This window comes from Callorhinus ursinus, unplaced genomic scaffold (assembly GCF_003265705.2).
Source record: "Callorhinus ursinus isolate GAN/ISIS: 27379988/994484 unplaced genomic scaffold, GSC_fseal_2.0 scaffold1, whole genome shotgun sequence".
Classification (NCBI taxonomy): domain Eukaryota; kingdom Metazoa; phylum Chordata; class Mammalia; order Carnivora; family Otariidae; genus Callorhinus; species Callorhinus ursinus.
In genome coordinates this window covers 133,050,330-133,072,117 of record NW_027397063.1, presented here as the reverse complement: position 1 = coordinate 133,072,117, position 21,788 = coordinate 133,050,330, and the positions used below count along the sequence as shown (strand labels likewise).

Here is a 21,788-nt window from a genome sequence, read left to right as displayed (position 1 = left end):
TACTGTGACTGAAAGAGAGACTAAAGTATAGTTTATCTGTAACTGCATGTTGTTTTGAAGTAAAGATATGCTCAAATTTTGATCCATCATGAAAGGTAGTAAGTCCTCACTCCTAGATCAGTGTTAGCTCTGATCTTATATTAACATGGTGCAATTGGTATTAATATCCTACAAGTCTTCTTTATGCTGTAGACCAAGGACTGAAAATGAACAAAACATTTCTCTCATCCAGAAAATGTTTCTTCCGTCATGAGCTTTCTGCTATCTTCTTTCTTCAGAGATGTGGGTGAAGGCGTTCTCCTAGGTGTGGTTCTGTATGGACACTAAGACAAGCTTGAGGACCCCTGAGTGGCAACCTTGTTCTTTAAGTGCCTCCCATTGTAAATACATAGCCCCAAATTGCTTCTTCTCTCTTGGTCTGGGTATGACACCAGAAAGGCAAATGCCAAGGGTTTTTGATAGCAAGAAAATGAGATAAAAAACAAATACCACTGGTTTGTTAGACAAAGTAGCATAACATTCTCATGTTTTTAACCAGTCTTGTCAGTTCATATTTAGTTACTCTTCTATAAAATAAACTCCCAACTCCATGCTAATAATATAATCTCCGTTTAATGAATAAGAATGACCATGATTTATCACCATGGCCCCACTTAGATTGAGGACACTTTAGTTCTCAAGCTTATTTTTACTTTCCTGGAAAGCCTGAGTTAACCAGAAACTTCCTGAGAAAATTCAGCCCTAGCAGCGTCACTGATGAGTTCGTAATCTCAGAACAACATTTGCGAGAAAAATAGTTGAAAGGAAGATGGTGAAAAGTGATCAAGACAGAGATTTATTCTCATAAAAGAGATTTCAGAAAAGCAAACTTCATCTTCATTGGGTTGGCCATGCCTCCTGAGGAGAGTGCCATGTCCTCATTGGGTATATTTCAACCCTATTGCTTGCCCATCTGCAGACCTAGGAGAGAACAAACACAAATAGACTGAAAGAGAGAGGGGCTTGGGGTTTGGGAAACTAAGATATCTTTCCCAGGAAACCTCAGATTTTAAGGTTTAAGATTTTCAATGTTTTGACCAGCTTCAAAAATAAGAGCATGTTTCCTTCAGAGCACCACACACATTTTAAAATGTGCTCCTTGGAACCATAATTTGGCTGGCCTCATTGTCTATAGGCATTCTAATTGGGAGCAAAACATACACTAACGTGAAGTTCCTCTTAAATTTAGAGCTGGTCTTAAACAGAATGATTCTCTGGGGCATGAAACAAATGACCTCTTTCATTCTCTGGAGTAGTCTAAGCCAGAGAAGCCCCTGTGGATGACATAATCTCTTTAACCCTGTCTTTGAGGACACTCTTCTGAATAATTTTGACACATACCAGAGTCATCTAGAGATTTGAACCATGTGCAGGCACTCCAGTTCAGGCCAGACTTCCAGCCACCCACAACAAAGTACTTCAGACATGTGGGGAGGCTGCTTGGATTCTCCAAACCAACCCTGTTGCCACAGCTGAAAACCTCTGAGTGACCTCCGTCAATGTCATATAGATCAGAAAAATCACTCTACTAAGTCCTACCCAAATTCCTGACCCACAAAATAATGAAGTATAATTACATTGCTATTGTTTGAAGCCATTACATTTTGGTGCAGTTTTTGTGCAGCAAATGGAAAGGAAGTGCTCTACAACAAAAATCTTAAGTATGTGACATTGGCTTTGGGACTGGGTGGATGCTGGTAGGGCCTTAAAAATATTGTAAATATAATCTCAAAGTGCCTCAAGAGGCCCCTGCTGAGTGATCCTATGACACTGAGGTAAATGTTATCTGAAGATGAGGAAGAAAGGATGATTGCTATGTAGTGGCACAGTTTGTCAAAAGTGTTGCCTCTGGAGACTTGGAAATTCAAAAGGGTAAAACTTAAGGTGCTCATGGGCTTGGTTGTGGAGATCTCCAGGCAGAGTGCAGAGAGTGCCAACTGGCTTCTTCTAGTGATTATGATAACTTAAGAAAGAGAGAGGAAATGAAGAAGAAACTATTACATTTTTGAGTCAAATTTAGAGGATTATAATATATCCAGGACCTGTGGGGCTTGAAAATAAAACTGTTTTCTATCCCCAGCGTCTCCCAGTAAAAGATTTTCAAAGTAATAAATAGTAAGATCAAATCCAGAGTCATCAGTAGAGTATAGCTTCAGGGTAAATACCTCACAGATGTAGCTGTAAGACCGTTTATGAGGATTTCAGAAAGGTTTAGGGTAGGCTTTTATATGTCCTCTCAGTTAAATGATACAGCTTTCAGAATTTTGAGGGTATTTTTCTATAGCAGCCTTATACATGGCCAAGTATAAAAGGACTTGTCTCAGAAAGAAATGTGAGGGTGCCTGGGTGGCTCAGGCGTTAAGTGTCTGCCTTTGGCTCAGGTCATGATCCCACGGTCCTGGGATTGAGTCCCGCATCGGGCTCCCTGCTCAGCCAGAGACCTGCTTCTCCCTCTCCCACTGCCCCTGCTTGTGTTCCTGCTCTCGCTGTGTCTTTCTCTGTCAAATAAATAAATAAAATCTTTAAAAAAAAAGAAAGAATGTGAGTATGACTTTGTTTATTGGAGTTTATTATGAATTGATATAAGAAACCCACAAAGTTGTTAAAGGACTCAAGACAGCTTGGAATGAAAGAGACAGAGATAGCACAAAATTAACTTCTAGGAGTGGGAAGCAGGCTAAGAAAGCTACATTGCTGCAAACACAGACTTGGATGAGAAATGATGATTCAAAGGGAGGAGTCAAGAGCCCAAAGACCAAAGCCAAGAAACAAGAATAATCCATTCACAGGGAGAACTGGGTCCCAATCAAGGGATTAAAGTGGTGCCATGTGCCAGAGTGGATTTCAGAATTGCTATGGGCCTATGATTGCTATGTACTTTCTGTTCCTTCCCTTTTTGGATGGGATTGTCTATTTTGGCCATCCAGTCTTGGTTCCACCATTATAGGCTGAGAAGCCTTTCTCTTTAATTCACAGGTTCTATGATCGATAGGAACCATACTCGACCACCTATGGTGAACCATAACACTTTTAAAGAACGATCACAGTAGCTTCATTCATTATGATCTCAAAATGGGAACAATGCAAATGTCATTCAGCAAGGGTGATAGACATTGGGGAGGGTATGTGCTATGGTGAGCACTGTGAATTGTGCAAGACTGTTGAATCACAGATCTGTACCTCTGAAACAAATAATGCAATATATCTTAAGAAAAAAAAGAAGATAGCAGGAGGGGAAGAATGAAGAGGGGCAGAAATCAGAGGGGGAGATGAACCATGAGAGATGATGGACTCTGAAGAACAAACTGAGGGTTCTAGAGGGGACGGGGGTGGGGGGATGGGTTAGCCTGGTGATGGGTATTAAAGAGGGCACGTTCTGCATGGAGCACTGGGTGTTATACGCAAACAATGAATCATGGAACACTACATCAAAAACTAATGATGTAATGTATGGTGATTAACATAGCAATAAAAATTTTGAAAAAGAAAAAATACATAAAGCAAAAAAAAAAAAAAAGAAACCAGACACAAAAGACTACATACTGTATTATTCCATTTATATTAAGTAGTTCAAGGACATGAAAATTAAGCTACAATGGTAAGGGTTATAGGAGTGGCTGGCTATTTCTAAGGGAAGAGGAATTGACTGGAAAGAGGCTTAAGAAAATCTTCTAAGATGATGAATATTTTTTTATCTTGGTCTGGGTGATGGTACATGGATGCATACATATGTAAAAATTAATTGTGCTATGCACTTAAGGTTTGTGCATTTTTATGGTGTCACTGATATCACAATTAAAAATAAATCAATAGGCACTGTATTGGAAAATCCAGGTGTGGCTGTCCTCCGTACTGTTAAGGTAGATACACACATTCACTGAGAGAATTCTCTTTCACTCCTCCTTGGGTCAATCATTAGGGGGTCTAATAGTGATTTCCTCTCTTCCTTTTCTTCATATATTAGCTAAGAATGAATCCTTATACCAGTCATATGATTTAATCAGTGCTTTGTATTCCTTGTTTTCTGTTAGAATATTCTTTCATTTCTCATCATTGTCTTTGGAGATTCTTACATTAATTTTGCTCTTGATATTTCACTTTTGACTTCTCCTGATTTTGGAATCTAACACTTTTCATCATTAATTTTATTTTATAATCTGTTAATGTCAGCATTTCCCAAATCAAGCTTCAAATCACAGTATAACAATTCATAAACAATTAGAGCTATATTTGTTTATGGCACTGATTGGCATTATGCAAATTAACTCCATTTATAGCACAATGGCTTTTATAACTAGAAAAAGTAACATTATTTTATATGTGAAATATATTTTGTTTTCAGATGGGTAATCTGAAGTTTTGTTTCTTCTCTTTTTTTTTTCTTTTGCTTGAGATAAATTCACTGCATATTGCATGTTCCAAATTTAAACCTGACACCTAGATAGAAAGCTGACAAACAGGAAACGACTAAAAGGAAGAGGTTCTTCCTACCACGTTTGATACCATCAAAACAGACTTTTTTTGTAAAACCTTTTTCTTTTGTTTTTCTTTTGGGCACAAAGGTGTGGGACAGTAATGGTGTCAGTTTATATACTTACCCCTTCATGCCTATGTTAATAAAAATGTGATTGAACAATTAGTACAGTCTCTTCTGGTACAGGCTTTATAATTTGGTTGGGATCAGGTTATTCAGCTTTTACACCCTTTGCCTGGAGAGTTACAAACCAATAATGATAATGAAATGTAATGTGTCCCTCTTAGGTCATTGTCCCCAACTCTTAGAGAAAAAAAATTGCATATGCCTATTCCCTACATTCCTAATGAAGAAGGCTAATCAGTGCACATGTAAACCATGGAGGCTGTTGCCTATTGACTGAACATATGAACTTCAAGTCAATCCCTTAGATACAAATGCTTCCATCTTTTTTTTTTAAGATTTTTTTTTAAAGATTTTATTTATTTATTTGAGAGAGAGAGAGAAACAGCATGAGAGGGGAGAAGGTCAGAGGGAGAAGCAGGCTCCCCGCTGAGCCGGGAGCCCGATGTGGGACTCGATCCCGGGACTCCGGGATCATGACCTGAGCCGAAGGCAGTCGCTTAACCAACTGAGCCACCCAGGCGCCCTTTTTTTTAAGATTTTATTTATTTATTTGACAGAGAGAGACACAGCAAGAGCAGGAACACAAGCAGGGGCAGTGGGAGAGGGAGAAGCAGGCTTCCCGCCAAGCAAGGAGCCGTATGCGCGGAGCCAGATCCCAGGACCCTGGGATCATGACCTGAGCCGAAGGCAATCGCTTCACGACTGAGCCACCCAGGCACCCCAACAAATGCTTCCATCTTTTAAACAAAAGTGAGACCTGGAAATAATCTATGGTTTAGTTGTGAAATTCTGGATGTTTTATAACTAGCCATGTAGGCCACCGCTGAATTTACTGTTTTAATTGGAATTTTAATCGAAAGAGTAGTACATGCTCATTATAAAAATTAAAACAGTACCGAAGCATATTAAAATAAGTAAATCTCCCCCTGCCTGCTCTGCCTCTCACCTTAACCCCTTTCCCACACAAAGTCACCTTCATTAACAGTCAGTAGGGATCTTTCCGTTTCATGTATTTGTCACCTAAATGCAATATGTATCTAGATAACAGTCTTTCTCTCTCTTTTTACCCAAATGAAGTTAAGCTACATGTAATGATCTAAAATTTATTTTGTCCACTTAAAAAATATGCCTCGTCTTGTTACTAATAGTAATCTACCTGTTTCAAATTTTTGAAATAAAAAATTTTGTGGCTAATTTTTAACAATTATTTTTACAATAATATATTGTATTCATAGAGATTAAAAGATTACAGATGAGGCTAAAGTCCCTTCAATCCTTGCTTTGCTTTCTGACCCCACTCTCAATACGTCTCCCGTCACCACCGTTGACAGCTTTGTAAATGTCCTTCCGGACCCTATTCTTTGCATTTATATATCATTATTTACAAAATCATAACAAATTTTGCGTCTATTTGTTTAACTTAAAGAGTTTTCCATTGTATATAATGTTCCACCATGTTCTTCTTCACTAAACAATTTGTCCTGGAGACCATTCCATGTTAATACACATAAGTCTATCCCATCCTTTTGACTAAGACTACAGTACATCTTGTTTAATACCTCCACTATTTAAGGTCATTTAGGTTGTTTTTGGTTTCTTTCATGCCTATGAATAATGGTACATAATCTTTGTAACTTTAAATGTGGTTCCTTATGTAATTGTGCAAAACATGTCAATTTATTAATACATTAAAAATGATACCTTCCTGCCAAAATGTGTAGGTCATGGCTAGTAACTTGAGCATTTTATTTAACTGATAATAAAAAATATGGTAAAATGTGTGACTTTATCAATAATTCTGACAATATCAAAGTGTTTCATTTTGTACAGAATAAGGGAGGTTTGGTGAGAACTGAAATTACTGGGTCACAGAAGGTATGTAGTTTTTTGTTTCAATAAATACCACTGAATTGGCCTGCAACCTATACCAAATTCAGTTTTACCAGAAATTCCCATTTCGTCACATTATTGCTAAAAATATTGCCCAGTTTTTACTTTTTTTTAAAAGTAGGCTCCATGCCCAGCATGGAGCCCAATGTGGGGCTAAAACTCACTACCCTCAGGGCATGACCTGAGTTGAGATCAAGAGTCAGATGCTTAACTGACTGAACCACCCAAGCACCCCAACGTTGTCCAGTTTTTAAGTTTTTTATCGACCTGATAGGTGAAGAATGCTATGTAATTGACTGTAATTTACAAGCCTTCAAACTATACCACTGGCTTTCCTAGGTGTCCAGCTTACAGAGGGCAGATGGCGAAACTTTTTAGCCTTTATAACTGGATATATCTTATATATCTTATAATAAATGTCTTCATATAGATCTGATATGTTTATTTATATACATAAATATGAGATATATAAGATAAGATAGCCATAAGATGTACCTTATGGCTAGTCTGTTTGTCAAGGTTCTCCAGAGAAACTGAACCAATAGGATATATATATATATACCCATACATATATCTTATATATATGTTATATATATATATACACACACACATATATATACACATATATATGTATATATATATACATATATCTTAGATATATGTATGGGTATATACATATATCTTATATGTAATGTATATATGTAAGATATATACAGGATATATATATTATACAAATATATATTTATATATACTTATGTATATATCTTATACTTAAACACTTATGTATATATATCTTATATATATGTATATATATATATCTTATATATATAAAAATACATCCTAGTAGTCGTGTTTCTCTGGAGAACCTTGACTAATACACTAGCCATAACCTATACAATTTTGTAGACTGACAACATTTTTAAATGTACTGATACAATTAACATATTTTTGTACAAACTAGTATATACCAAGACTGTGCGAAATGTTGCAAGGTTTATATAGAGGAGCAAGGCACAACGTAGTGGTAGTTGATCTCTCTACTGTTTGTGGGTGCAGTTGTGTATTTAGGGGAGAACAGGATTACAGAGGGTCTTCAAGAAGCTCTGATAGCATTTAAGATAGGTCTTGATTTTGTAGATTAGAAGTGGCCACAAATTATTTGATCCAGTTCCTACTGAATCTGGACAGGCCTGTGACTGCTTTGACCAGTAGAATATGCCACCAGTGACACCATGGCAGTTTTGGAGCTAGACTTTTGGAGGACTGGCAGTTTCAGCTTTGGTTTCTGGGAACCCTGAGTCACCATGTGGCAGTCTGACCACCTTGCTGGAGCGTAAGAGATGGGCCAGAGTGAGCCTAGTCCTCTCTCTATTCCCCCAAGGCACCAATCTAGTAAATAAAGATGCCTTGGATCCTCCAGATGAGCTTAGCTGCCAGCTGATTACTATCCGGCAACCCTATTGGATTCCATACGTCTGAATTCCTGACCCAGAAAGTTGTGAAATGCAGTAAAGTAGTTTACGTTTTAAGTCGCTGATTTTAGCGGTGATTTGTTAAGCAGCAATAGATAAGTGGAATAAAAGCTGATATAAAAGCATTATCTAAAAAGAAAGAAAATGCTACAGTTGTAGTAGATTAATCCTCAAGATGACAGAGCTTACGACGTGAATCCCTTGCAATGCAAATCTTTCACTTAATTTATAGTAACAGAGCACCATTCTTTCATACATATTTTTGTGCTGTACCCATGTACTTCTTACAGAGCAAACACAAACCCTAACAGAATCATGTAGGAATGAATTACAATATTCTGACCCTGAAAGAATTAGGTGCTTTTATGTGGCTTCAATCTTAATGCAGAGTATGATAATTATGACTTAACTCAGCCTGGGACTTGAATCCTAAATATCAGAACAGGACAAGAGGTCAGCTGGTACAATTCCCTAACTTTATATAAAACAAACAAACAAACAAACAAACAAACAAACCCGTGTCTGAGAGAGATTGAGCATTTCGGCTAAGGTCTCATGAATGATTTTGGCAGAATCTGGAATAGACCTTTGGTTTCCTAACCCTTCTTCTAGAGCCCTCTACCACACTGCATTGCAAACCATGAGCACATGCGCATGTGTGTGTGCACAGACACAAAAGCACAAAAACATAATTTGGTTTTAAAATTTCAGAACTCAATTATTATAGTACCATGCAACAAGCTGATTTCTAGGGCCAAACAATCATTTAACTACCAGTGTATACAGTGGTATACTTGTAAATGTTTAATAATCGGCTCTTTGAAAAAAATGAAGAAAGTCCTGATTTGTAGCATTTGCTGACTTCTATAGTGTAGATAATCCCGACTCTGACCAAATTCAAGCTACATAACATGAACTTGGGAGTTGCAAGAGATGTGCCAAATCAGCTTCCTGAGCCAATTGGAGCCAGCTCTAGCACATCAATGATTATACCATTTTAAGAAAAGCCCGTGTAAAAAGAGACAGATTTGAAGTGATTATTGACAAAAGATTCTTTACAAAATGAGTCACTTCACTGCTTCTTTGAAGAGCTGGAACTTTTACATGCATTAAAATATTATCTGGGAAGCAACATTTCAATTTCCTTATAAGCAATGAAACATTGCCCAAAACAATATATATAGCCGCTGTGGACAATACAGCGATGCTCACCGAATACTGCCCGTGGCCCTTACCTTTCTCAGACCTTGCAGTCGGGTTGGCCCCAGGTGTCAAGTTTAGGTCAATGACCATGAGTGGAAGTGATAGCAATGACGTCTGGACGAAGGTAGGTAAGGACTGTGAGTTCTTTGTGCTTTGTCTTGACACGATAGCCTTGGAAGCCACAGGTTGAAATGGTGACATCACAAGATGAAGGGAACCTGAATTCTGAATTGCCAGATGGAAGGCAACTCTGCTGACCCTCTTCAGACTTCACAAGAACAAGAAGTCATTTTATCTGTGTCTGAAACCACTGAGATTTGGGGGTTTGTTACTATACCACAGCAAGGATTGTCTTGACTAATAGAGTTATAAGAGCAATTTCATATATTTGAACTGATGGAAACAAGGAAAGGCCATGACTTAGAAAGAGAAGAGTGAAGATAAGATAGGAAGTAGGAGAGAGTTTCCAACTTCTCATTAACCAGCAACTATTTCTGACTATAAGCTTCTGATGCCCTTTAAATATAGAAATAATGCCCCATAGACTATTAGGCTGCCTTTTATAGATAGCATTGATTTTCATTTCAAAGTCTAATCAGTTAAAATTATAACAGCAATATTTATATGTCCCTTTTAGAGTTATAAAGTCATTTTCATATCCTATATTAATTACTTCCTTCATGCATTTATTTGTTCACTAAATAACTATTGATTGAGTGCTTATGATATTACAGTGTGAGATGCTAGGAATATAATGGTGAAAAAACACAGCATAGACTCTGCCCTCATGGAAGTTCTAGTGCTGGGGGTTACACAGTTATTAATCAAATTATCTAAGAGTATTAAGTGTCTCAAAGGAAAAGTATGAGATGCTGTGAAAATGTAACAGGGGCATTTTTTTTATGACTCTGTGGTCAAAGTGGAAGGGAAGTGATATTTTCTTCCCTGAGGAAGTGATATTTGAATCAAAATCTGAAGGATCAATAAGAGTTAAAATGAAGAGGGAAGTTTCCTCTTGCGGCTGTAACACATTACCACAAACAGTGGCTTAAATATATATAATTTATTATCTTACAATTCTGGGGTTCAGAATGAGTCAGCAGGGCTTCATTACTTCTGGAGGCTCTAGGGCAGAATCTGTTAAAGGAAAGGATCACTTTTTCTAGGTTCTAGAGACTGCCACATGCCTTGGCTCAGGGCCCTCTTCTAGTAATGACATCACTCTGAGCTCTGTTTCTGTGGTCATATCTCCTTTCCTCTGATTCTGAACATCCTGCCTCCTCTTATAAGTCATATCTTCTCTCTGATTCCAGACTTCCTCCCTTCCATGTGATTACATTGGTTCACCTGGATAATCCAAGATAATCTTCTTGTCTCAAGATCCTTAATTTAATCACATTTGCAAAGTGTCCTTGTCATTAAAGTCACATACTCACAGGTTTTAGGGATTAGGACATGGATATCTTTGAGGACCATTATTTTGTCTACCACAGAGTACAAGGCAATGGAAACAGCATTTATTAAAGTGCTGAACTAGAGGGACTTGTTTCACTGGAGAAACAGTGAAGCTCCTGGGACTGGAGTGTCAGAGTAATGGGAGGACAAGAATGTGACAATGGCCTGGAGAGAGGCCAGGACTGGGCCCTGCAGAAACGTGTTGTCTCCGTCAGTCCGGGCTGTCTTATACAAAATAGCATTGACTAGATGCCTTAAATCACAAGCATTTATTTCTCACAGTTCTGGAGGCTGGGGAACCCAAGATCAAGGTGCTGGCCAATTTGGTTTCTAGTAAGAACGGTCTTCCTGGCTTGCAGACAACCATCTTCTTGCTGTGTTCTCACATGGCTATCTGGTCTCTTCTTACCGGGGAGCAAACCCCATCATGACAGCTCCACCCTCATGGTCTCACCTAATCCTAAATAACTCCCAATACCATAACACTGGGGATTAGGACTTCAGCGTTTGAATTTTGGAAAAATACAACTGAGTGCATAGAACCTGTAGACTATTTCAAATTACCCTAGGAGTACTTGGAAACATCTCTATTTATCTATTTATCAAGAAAAGACCTATCTACCAAGGAAAGATCACCTAGAGTTTTCACAGTTGTTTCTAGCCCTGAGGCGCTGTGGAATTCAAAATGTGCCAATAAAAATTCATAACAATTTAATCTTGTAAAATGAGACAATAATGGTACCTGCTACACATCTTGATGTGAAAAACTCATGTAAAGCACTTACGATAGTGTCTGGAACATAGAAACACTACATAAATATTAGCTACTATTACCTAACTGTGCAAAATGAAATCTTCTAGTATTAAGGGAAGGAACAATGTTATAGTTGCCTAACTCTGTGGGATTTTAAGTGAAAGATGAGTGAGATGGGGTGAGTGGGGGATGAGGAAGCAACACGACAATTCAGACTAAAACTGAAATGGCAGGCTAGAGAGTGTAAAAAGAGAAAAAGCAAATAAAGTGGCTATCTAATTGTATTCCCTGGTGACTCCAGTTCAAATGGACAAGACAGATTGAGTGCATAATAGAATACAGGAAGCACAGTTTGAGAATCTCTGGGAATTGTGAGATGTCTTAGGCTTCCCTTGATGGAACTGAAAATCATGGAGAGCAGAATGCTGGACCCGCAGTGTATTATCAAAGGAGCCACTTATTCAAGCAAAACACTTAGTGCTGTCATGCTGATGTGACAAAGAATGACACTCAAGCAAAGATATGAGGCCATTTTCGTCAAATCGGTTATATTCTGGATTGAGTCTGCTAGGGCATATAGACGTTGTTTGAAGTTAGTCTGGAATGACAATTTTTCTATGCAACCTGTAAGAAGTAGTGCACTACTAACAAGTAGGTAGGGCTTAGTCAAAGTTATTTGAATTTACACTGTCTTGGGTTGGGTTTCCCCAGAGCAGACACTGAGACAGGGATTTGAGTGTAATAGCTTATTTGGGATGTGATCCCAGGAGGCAGTAGCACTGTAAGGGGGTGGACAAGTGGAATTGGGAAAGGAAAGCAGGCAGTAGGGGGTGAGCTAATGAACAGATTAATGCTGAGGGCAACTGAAGTCCAATTCCCCTGGAGACCTGGAGGAGATGCCATAGCAGCCTCCTTAGAGCTGCCCTCTCACCAAGGGTGAAGACACTGGGATATTATACTCCACCTTCCATCTGTCATTGGCTGAAGACTGCTTATGGGAAAGAAGGGTCAACATCTGTGGACTAAATCTGCTCTTCCACTTCCAGAAAGAGAAATGGTGTGCTCTAGGTAGAAACTGTAGGCAAGCACAGGACAGAAAGTGTTGAGAGGATATGGGTATCAGCCATGTGTATCTCAAACTTAACATTCTTGACATCTATGAAATATACTGAAATGTATATATAATGACTCAAATGCTCTTTTGGAAAGAGCTCTTTCTGGTAAGCTCTTGCTTACCCAAGGATACCACTCTAACATTTTTTTCCCCTCTCTCTTCTGCATCATCAAAATTTCCCTCTGAACTGGATTTACTTTTGCATCATTATAGTAACATGCTCTGCCTTTTCCCTCACTGTGTCCACTTCTTGCTCTAGTTCATTCCTGATTTCTCTCTTTCCCTTTACAGCAAGTTCATTGAGAATATTATTTTGTACTCAATGTTTATAATTATTTTTCTTCCATTATTTCTGGAATCAATTAGAAATATATTTTTGCCCTAGTCTCTACTCAAATAGATAATGACAAAGTCATCAATAACTTCCATGATAATAAACTCAATGATCAGTTCTCAGTCCTTATTTTATTTGATTTATCAATAGCATTTGACACAGTTGTATACTCCCTCCTTTTATGATAAACTTTAGTTTTCTCCCCATCTGACTGATGTTCCTTATATGTTTCTTTTGCTGAACCTCTGCTAGTTCCTCCTTATCTCTCTGACTTCCAAATATTGAAGGCCCCCCCCCCAATCTCAGCTCGTGGACCTCTTCTCTTTTCCATTTACCCTCTGATGATATCAACTGGTCTAATGACTTCAAATATCATCTGTATGCTCATGATTCCCAAATTTATAACTTAAGTCCAGACTTCTTTTCGTAACTCCATTCCATTCTAGTGGTTCATACCTCAGGACAATTATGCCTCCCACTCCCACCCCGAGGGGTATTTAGCAATGACTAAAGACTTTTTGGTTGTCATAATGGGGGGAATGGATATTACTTGCCTCTAGTGCATAGAGACCTGGAATGCTACAAAACATCTAACAATGCACAGGACAGCTCCCACAGCAAAAAATTATCCAGTCCCAAATGTCAATAGTGCTGAGGTGGAGAAACCCTGCTCCCTTCTCATGTAAACAACTGCACGTTAAACATATCCATGTGGATGTGTAATGGACATCTCAAACTTAACATCTCTAGGAGTCAGTTCTGACCAATATCCCCCAAATCTGCCCTTTTTGCATCCTTTCTTAGTTTAATTAAATGGCACTTCTACCCTTAGAGTTGTGTAAGCCAAAAGTGTTGGAATCATCCCTGACAACCCCCCCTACCTCTGACAACCAGTCCGTCAGCAAACTGCTACTCAATCTTGAAATCCCCTCACCTTAATAGTATTATCCAGGTTCAAACTAGTAACATCTGTTGAGATGTTACTTTATCAATCTGCTGGAATTATTGCCTTCATTTCCAAAGTGTTCCCCTGTTCCTGAGTCTCCTGTAGTCAGTCTACAACCAAGCAACCAATGATGCACTTAAAATACATGTCATGTCACACCTTTGCTCAAAACTGTCCAAAGACTTCCTGTATCACATAGAATAAAGTCAGTGTCCTTTCAATGACCTCAGTGTCTTACTTGATTCATCTCACTTTTACTGATTTTAACCCCACTAGTCTTGCCCTCACTCAGCCACAACAGCCTTGCTCCTTTACTCTTCTGTGAACATAACAAATGTGCTCCCACCTCTGGGCTGCTGCCCTTGCTGTTTTCCCAGATTATCCATGGCTTCTCTTTTACCTCCTTGCAGGCTCTATACAGATGTCCTCTTCTCAGGAAGGTCTTTTCCCAACAACCAATTTAAATTTGTACCTTTTTCATTCTAACACACCCTATCTTCCTTCCTTGTGTAGTTTTTTTCCTTTACTGTACTGATCAGTTTCTAGCACATTATATATTTTACTTACACTTCTAACTTATTGTCTGTCTCCTTTTTGTATAATGTCAGTTCCATGAGGTTAGGGAGTTTGTTTTATCCACTGATGTATCCACAGAGCCTAGAAGAGTGTCTAATATGAAGCAAACTTTCAATAAATATATATTGAATAATTGAATTAACGAACAAAGAAAATACAGCTTTCTTTGTATCTGTAACTGATGTAATTTTACTTTTTTGCCCCTATTCTTAATAATGGTAGGAAAAATAAAGACTAATGTAAATATGCTAAGTTAGTCTCATTAGCAAAACATGGAATAACAAGAAGTCTTATACACTGCTTCTAAGAGCATAGTTAGGCAAAACACTTTGGGAAAGAACCAGGCATTATCTGGCAAAGATTAACATATTCTACAATCCAGCAGTTCCACTCCTACGTATATACTCTAGAGTTGAGAAATTCCTATCACTGTGTAAAGCAAATTTGTTTATAACAAACCCTGAAGATAATCTAAATATTTGAGACAGGAGAATAGATAACTAACTTCAGGTATAATAAAACATGAATGGATCACAGCTATATACAGCAACGTGAGTGAATCTAAAAATGATATTGTAAAAACAACAGCAAATTGTAGAGGAATACTACGTATATACAACTACATGTATGTATGCATGTATATACATATATATGAAGCTCAGAGACATGTAAAACTACACAATACAAGGTTAGACATACACATATAGTTGGTAACTCATAACAAAGTCAGGAAAGTGACAAACACAAAATACAGGATACTGGTTACCTAGTTGAGGAGGCAAGAAAATAGGCTTTTAGATGCAAACTCAGGGAGTTAGTATCAAAGGTTCTGGTAATACTCAGTGTTTTAAAGTGGGTGGTAGGTATGCAGATGTTCATGGTACTATAATTTTATACTATACATATATTGTATGAGTCACATGAAAATATTTTGCATGTATTGTGTTGATATTAATTGCCATGGAATCAAACGCAAAAGAGTCTTGCATGACCATTATATGCTATATCCTTCTAACCCAGAGAAAAGTCAGCTGGAACAAGGTCTTAAACAACTAAAAGAGTTGACTCCAATATCACTGCACACTTCACGCTATAAGTTACTACTGCTATCGTAGCCATCATGTGATATGGAAATGAATATAGGAAAGGCTATTAAAAACTGGAAGGAAGTGGTAGAAATAATTTTTTTACAGTTGGTGTATAGATAGTTTATGAATCAGGGTTTTTTGGGGGAAATAGCACTGTATTAGTTATCTATTACTGTGTAACAAGTTACCAAAAATTTAGCAGCTTAAAACAACATACATTTAATATCTCGCAGTTTCTGTGGTTCAGGAAATCTGGGCATACCATAGTCAGAGCCTCTGCTTGGGATCCCACAGGGCTACAATCAAGTTACTGACTGGGTTATGGTTTATTTTAAATTTTATTTTAGAAGGATTGAGAGAGAGAGGAGAAGCAGAGGTGGAGAAAGAGAATCCCAAGCAGGCTCTATGCCCAGCACAGAGCCTGATGGTGGGGCTCGATCTCACAACCATGAGATTAGGACCTGAGCTGAAATCAAGAGTCAGACACTTAACTGACTGAGCCACCCAAGTGCCCCTGGGTTGTGATTTTATCTGGGGAGTCAACTGGGGAAGAATTACCTTCAAGCACACTCAGTCTGCAGAATTCATTTCCTCATAGCTGTAGGGCTGAGGTCCAGCTTCCTGCTGGCTGTAGATCATTATCATGTGGCTGCTTCTCCCACAAGGCCACTTACTCCACCAAGCCAACAAAGAGAGTATCTAGAATGTATCTGTTAGCCAGAGTCTTACACAACATAACGTAATCATGGGAGTGACATCCCATCACTTTGGTTACATTCTATTAGTTAGAAGCAAATCTCAGGTCAAGATCACTCTCAAGTGGAGGGAATTACACAAAGGTATGAATATCAAGAGGTGGAGATCATGCAGGACCAGTTCAGAGTCTGTCCACCACAGGCACACACTAAAATAATTAGTGAGAGTTTAATGAGGGGCCTATTTACAAAGAGAGGTCAGGGCAAAATTAAGAGAAGCCAACAAGGGATACTGAAGAACCCCAGGTCTAGCAACAGCAGTAGCCATTATTACTCAAGGGGAGAGGAAGGGGCTGGAAAGTGCATCCTGTAACCGTAGGAGGCTGGCTGTCCAACAGCAGGTGCAACTCTGACAAGGGAACACTGCCACTGTCAACTTACAGTCTAGAAAGAAGAGAGTCAGGGACATAGCTTAGCTAGCAGTTTTCAATGGGGACTCCTTTGTGTCACCAAGAACTTTCATAACTATTTTCTTTTTATTCATAACTATTTTAAAAAGTATTTTCAAATTTTATGAAAATAAAATTAGTATTTTAATACTGAAGTATTTACCTTGTTTACTTTAATTTCCTCATGTGTATACCATGGAATTTTTCAGGGATTACATGATATGATACTGCAACAGATTGAATGCAGAAACAGAAATCCAGCTGTTTTATATTAAGCCAGATACTAAGGAGATTTGCAAAAATGTAAAACAATGCCAGTTTTATAACTTACTATTATTTGTTTGGGACAATATAGATATTTTTCATAAAAACCTGTCACTTATATGAATGTACAATGGAACTATTTTGAAATATATTTACAAATTAATCTAAAAATGTTCAGTTTTAATATATAATGTGGTAACCTCTATAGATATAATTTGTTTTAGCTTCTAACATCAACAGACATTATTTTTCTCCATATCAATGTATATATCAATATCAATCTATTTCCATTATATATCTATATTTGTGGCAATAGATATAATTGTTTCAGTTTTAAATGTATAATATGATAAAATAAATAGATATAATTTTTGTTTTAATATCGAGTGTCAATAGATATGATTTTTATCTTTTAAGAGTATAAATGGGTCCTGAGACCAAAATGTATGAGACCTGCTGCCATAATCTCACGCTTCTTTTACTCACTGCCTTCCTGTTAGTGGTTCTCACTGGCTGAACGAGTGGGAGCCAAAGGAGAAGAAGCCATCAACTGATATCTGGGGAAGATGGCGGAGTCAGAAGAAATTGAGCTCACCCCATTCCATGTCTGCAACTAGATCCAATAAACTGGAGAGGGATCCAAAGACAGGCAGAACAAACTAAATATAGAGAAGAAGCTGCATTTGAGAGACTAAGAAGGTCAGAAAGGTGGAGGGAGGCTGTCCACAGGAAGGAGGGGGCTGCATGCATGGAGAGGGCAGAGAAATGGGTCCTTGTACCAGGAAGCTCACATGGGGAAGACTAATCCCCTTAGTGTTTGGCTTTAAAGCCCAGAGGGGTTGAATTCCATGAGTTTGTAAAACTAGTGGGACTTATAACTAGAACTTTGGAGGTCAGCTGAGTCAACACCAGGTGAGCCTGGAAGGCTAGCTGGGTTGCCCTTAAAGAGTGCAGCCTGTGGAGAGGCAACATAAAAATGGCAGTTTATGTAGTGCCAGGGACAAACAGCAGACAGATCTATTCATACTGATTTCAGAGATTATTGGGGGACCACTTTGAAAACAAGGGAGCTTGCAGGGGCCTTTGCCTGCCTCACTGCCTAGCATAAGCACAGAGACACCTGTGGGAGGTGAGGCTGCATAGATACTTGCTAACCATATAGCAGTGGCCCATGCCTACAAGTTCTCCTCAGGACTCATCCACTCCAAGCCTGCTAGCCCTGGCCCTAGGCTCAGGGTGAATTTTTAAAGCCTCAAGGGCACCCACTCAGGGTGCACAGCTTCCACCATATGCTATGCACATCCACCACACCACACCCAGCTGTGTGACCACGGCCACCCCGGTGTGCAGATCCCAGTTGCCATAGCACTTCAGGGGATTGCACATGAGAATATAGGCCCAGCACAAATTTGGCTAACATCTCTGCCCTGCTCCCAAGTTGACCAGCGGGCATGCACCTCCCAAACCCCAGAGCTGCCCTGATGGGTCCCACTAACATCACAAAGAGCAAACACAGCTCACAACAGACAGAAAGTAAGTGCAGACAACTGCACTGAAAGGAAAAGTGACTCAGACACAAAAACGAGGCATAAGCAATTGTCCTAAAGTGCAAGGTTTTGGTGAACAGAAGACAGTGTACTGGAGGGCACTCCAGGATCTCTTCTGCATAAAGTCACTACTCTCAAGAGCAGAAGACAATGAGGAGACAGAGAAATTTATCCCAAATGAAACAACGGGACAAGGCTACAACCAGAGATCTAAGTGAAACAGATACAAGTAACTTGCCTGATAGAGAATTTAAAGCAATGGTCATAAGGATACTCACCAGACTTGAGAAAAGAGTGGAAGACACGAGTGACACCCTTAACACAGAGATGAGGAATAATGTAGCAGAGATGAAGGGCTCAATAAATGAAATGAGGAACACACTTGATGGAATGGGCAGCAGGATGGAAGAAGCACAGGAACAAATCAGTGACCTGGAAGAAGAGAAATGGAAAGAAAACAAGCTGAGCAAAAGAGAGAGAAGAGAATTATGCAAGATAAGAATAGACTTGGGGAACTCAGTGACTCTATCACATGTAATAACATTCGTATTATAGGAGTCCCAGGAGAAGAAGAGAGAGAAAAGGGGGCAAAAAATTTATTGGAAGAAATAATAGCTGAAAACTTCCTGAATCTGGGGAAGGAACAGATATCCAGATCCAGGAGGCACAGGGAACTGCCAACAGAATCAACAGAAACAGACAGACACTAAGACATATTCTCATTAAATTTGCAAAATATAGTGATACAGAAAAACTTTTAAAGGCACCAAGACAAAAGAAGTCACTAACTTACAAGGGAAAACCCATAATGCTAGCAGGAGATTTTTCAACAGAAACTTTGCAAACCAGAAGATGGTGGCATGATATATTCAAAGTGCTGAATGGAAAAAATCTGCAGGCAAGAATACTCTATCCAGCAATGCTATCATTCAGAACAGGAGAGATCGACAGGTTCCCAGACAAACAAACCCTAAAGGAGTTCATGACCACCGAACCAGCTCTGCAAGAAATATTACAAGGGACTCTTTGAAGGGGAAGGAGGATCAAAAGTAAGTTTGGAAGTAGGAAACACAAAAGCAGTATACATGAATATTTCTGTAAAAGATCAGTCAAGCAACTCTCAAAAACAGGATATAAATATAATAATACATACCTAAAATGTAGGGAGGACAGGTGAAAAGAATGGGTTCAAATTAAATGACCATCAACTCAATATAGACTGCTATATGCAGAAGAGGTTATATACAACCTAATGGTAACCATGCATCAAAAACCACTCACAAATATGAAAAGAATAAAAAGAAATCCAAATGCATCACTAAAAAAATCAGCAAACCATGAAAGAGAGAAAGACCAGAAAGGATCAGAGAAAATCTTCAGAAACAACCACAAAACAAGTGATAAAATGACAATATATACATATCTATCAATAATTACTTTGAATGTAGATGGACTAACCAAAAGACATAGGGTGACAGAATGGATAAAGAAACAAGACCTCTCTGTATGCTGCCTACAAGAGACCCATTTTAGACCTAAAGACACCTGCAGATTGAAAGTGAGAACATGGAGACACACTTATCATGCAAATGGATGTCAAAAGAAAGTCGGAATAGCAATACTTCAATCAGACCAAATAGACTTTAAAACAAAGACTATAACAAGAGACAAAGAAGGACACTGTATAATAATAAAGGGGACAATCCAACAAGAAGATATAACAATTGTAAATATTTATACACCCAACATAGGAGCTCCCAAATACATAAAACAGTTAGTACCCAACACAAAGGAAGTAATCAATAATAATTCTAGAATAGCAGGGGATATCAATACCCCACTTACATCAATGGACAGATCATCTAAACAGAACAGCAACAGGGCTTTGAATGACACATTGGACCAGATGGATTTAACAGATATATTCAGAACATTCCAACTTAATACAGAAGAATACACATTCTTTTCAAGTATACATGGAACATCCTCCAGAATAGATTACATATTAGCCCACAAACCAGCCTCAACAAATTCAAGAAATTCAAAATCAAACCATGCATCTTTTCTGAGCACAACACTATAAACTAGAGGTCAACCACAAGAAAAAAATCTGGAAAGACCACAAATATATGGTGGTTAAATAACATGCTACTGAACAATGACTGGGTCAACCAGGAAACAAAAGAAGAAATAAAAAGGTACATGCAAACAAATGAAAATGAAAACACAATGGTCCAATACCTCTGGGATGCAGCAAAAGTGGTTCTAAGAGGGAAATTTATAGCAATACAAGCCTACCTCAAGAAGCAAGAAAAATCTCAAGCAACCAAATCATACACCTAAAGGAGCTGGAAAAAGAAAACAAACAAAGCTTAAAACCAGGAGAAGGAAGGAAATGATAACGGTTAGACTAGAAATAAATGATACACAAATTAAAAAAAAGAATAGAACAGATCAGTGAAACTAGGAACTAGTTCTCTGAAAAAAAATCAATAAGGGGTGCCTGGGTGGCTCAGTTCTTAAGCATCTGCCTTCGGCTCAGGTCATGATCCCAGAGTCCTGGGATTGAGCCCCACATTGGGCTCCCTGCTCTGCAGGAAGTCTGCTTCTCCCTCTCCCACTGCCCCTGCTTGTGTTCCCTCTCTTGCTGTATCTCTCTCTGTCAAATACATAAATAAAATCTTTTAAAAAAATCAATAAAATTGATAAATTTCTAGCCAGACTTATCAGAAAAAAAAAGAGAGAGAGAGACAGAGAGAGAAAGGACTCAAATAAATAAATTACAAAGGAGGGAGGAGAAATAACAGCCAACAACACAGAAATACAATCATAAGAGAATATTATGAAAAACTATATACCAACAAATTGGTCAACCCAGAAGAAATGTAGAAATTCCTATAAACATAGAAACTACCAAACCTGAAACAAGATTAATAGAAAATTTGAACAGCCCAAAAACCAGCAAAGAAATTGAATCAGTAAACTAAGAACTCCCAACAAACAAAAGCCCAGGACCAGATGGCTTCACAGATGAATTCTACCAAACATTTAAAGAAGAATGAATACCTATTCTTCTTAAACTATTCTAAAAAATAGAAAAAGAAGGAAAACTTCCAAATTCATTTTATGAGCCAGCATTGAATATCAGCCAGCCCTGATGCCAAAACCAGATAAAGACACCAAAAAAATAAAAATAAAAAATATAGGCCAATATGCCTGATGAACATCGATGCAAATATTCTCAATAAAATACTAGCAAACCACATTCAACAATACATTAAAAACCACTCACCATGATCAAGTGGGATTTCTTTCTTTCTTTCTTTCTTTCTTTCTTTCTTTCTTTCTTTCTTTCTTTCTTT

General features: G+C 38.3%; 1 long non-coding RNA gene across 1 annotated transcript in view; it reads right to left on the bottom strand.

Moving 5' to 3' along the window:
* Positions 1–611: 611 nt before the first annotated feature.
* Positions 612–21,788, bottom strand: part of LOC141371235 (uncharacterized) — a 54,691-nt gene continuing 33,514 nt past the window's right edge. Inside the window, exon 3 of the long non-coding RNA XR_012376031.1 lies at positions 612–960. This is a non-coding gene — a long non-coding RNA (uncharacterized lncRNA). The remainder of the gene's footprint in view (positions 961–21,788) is intronic.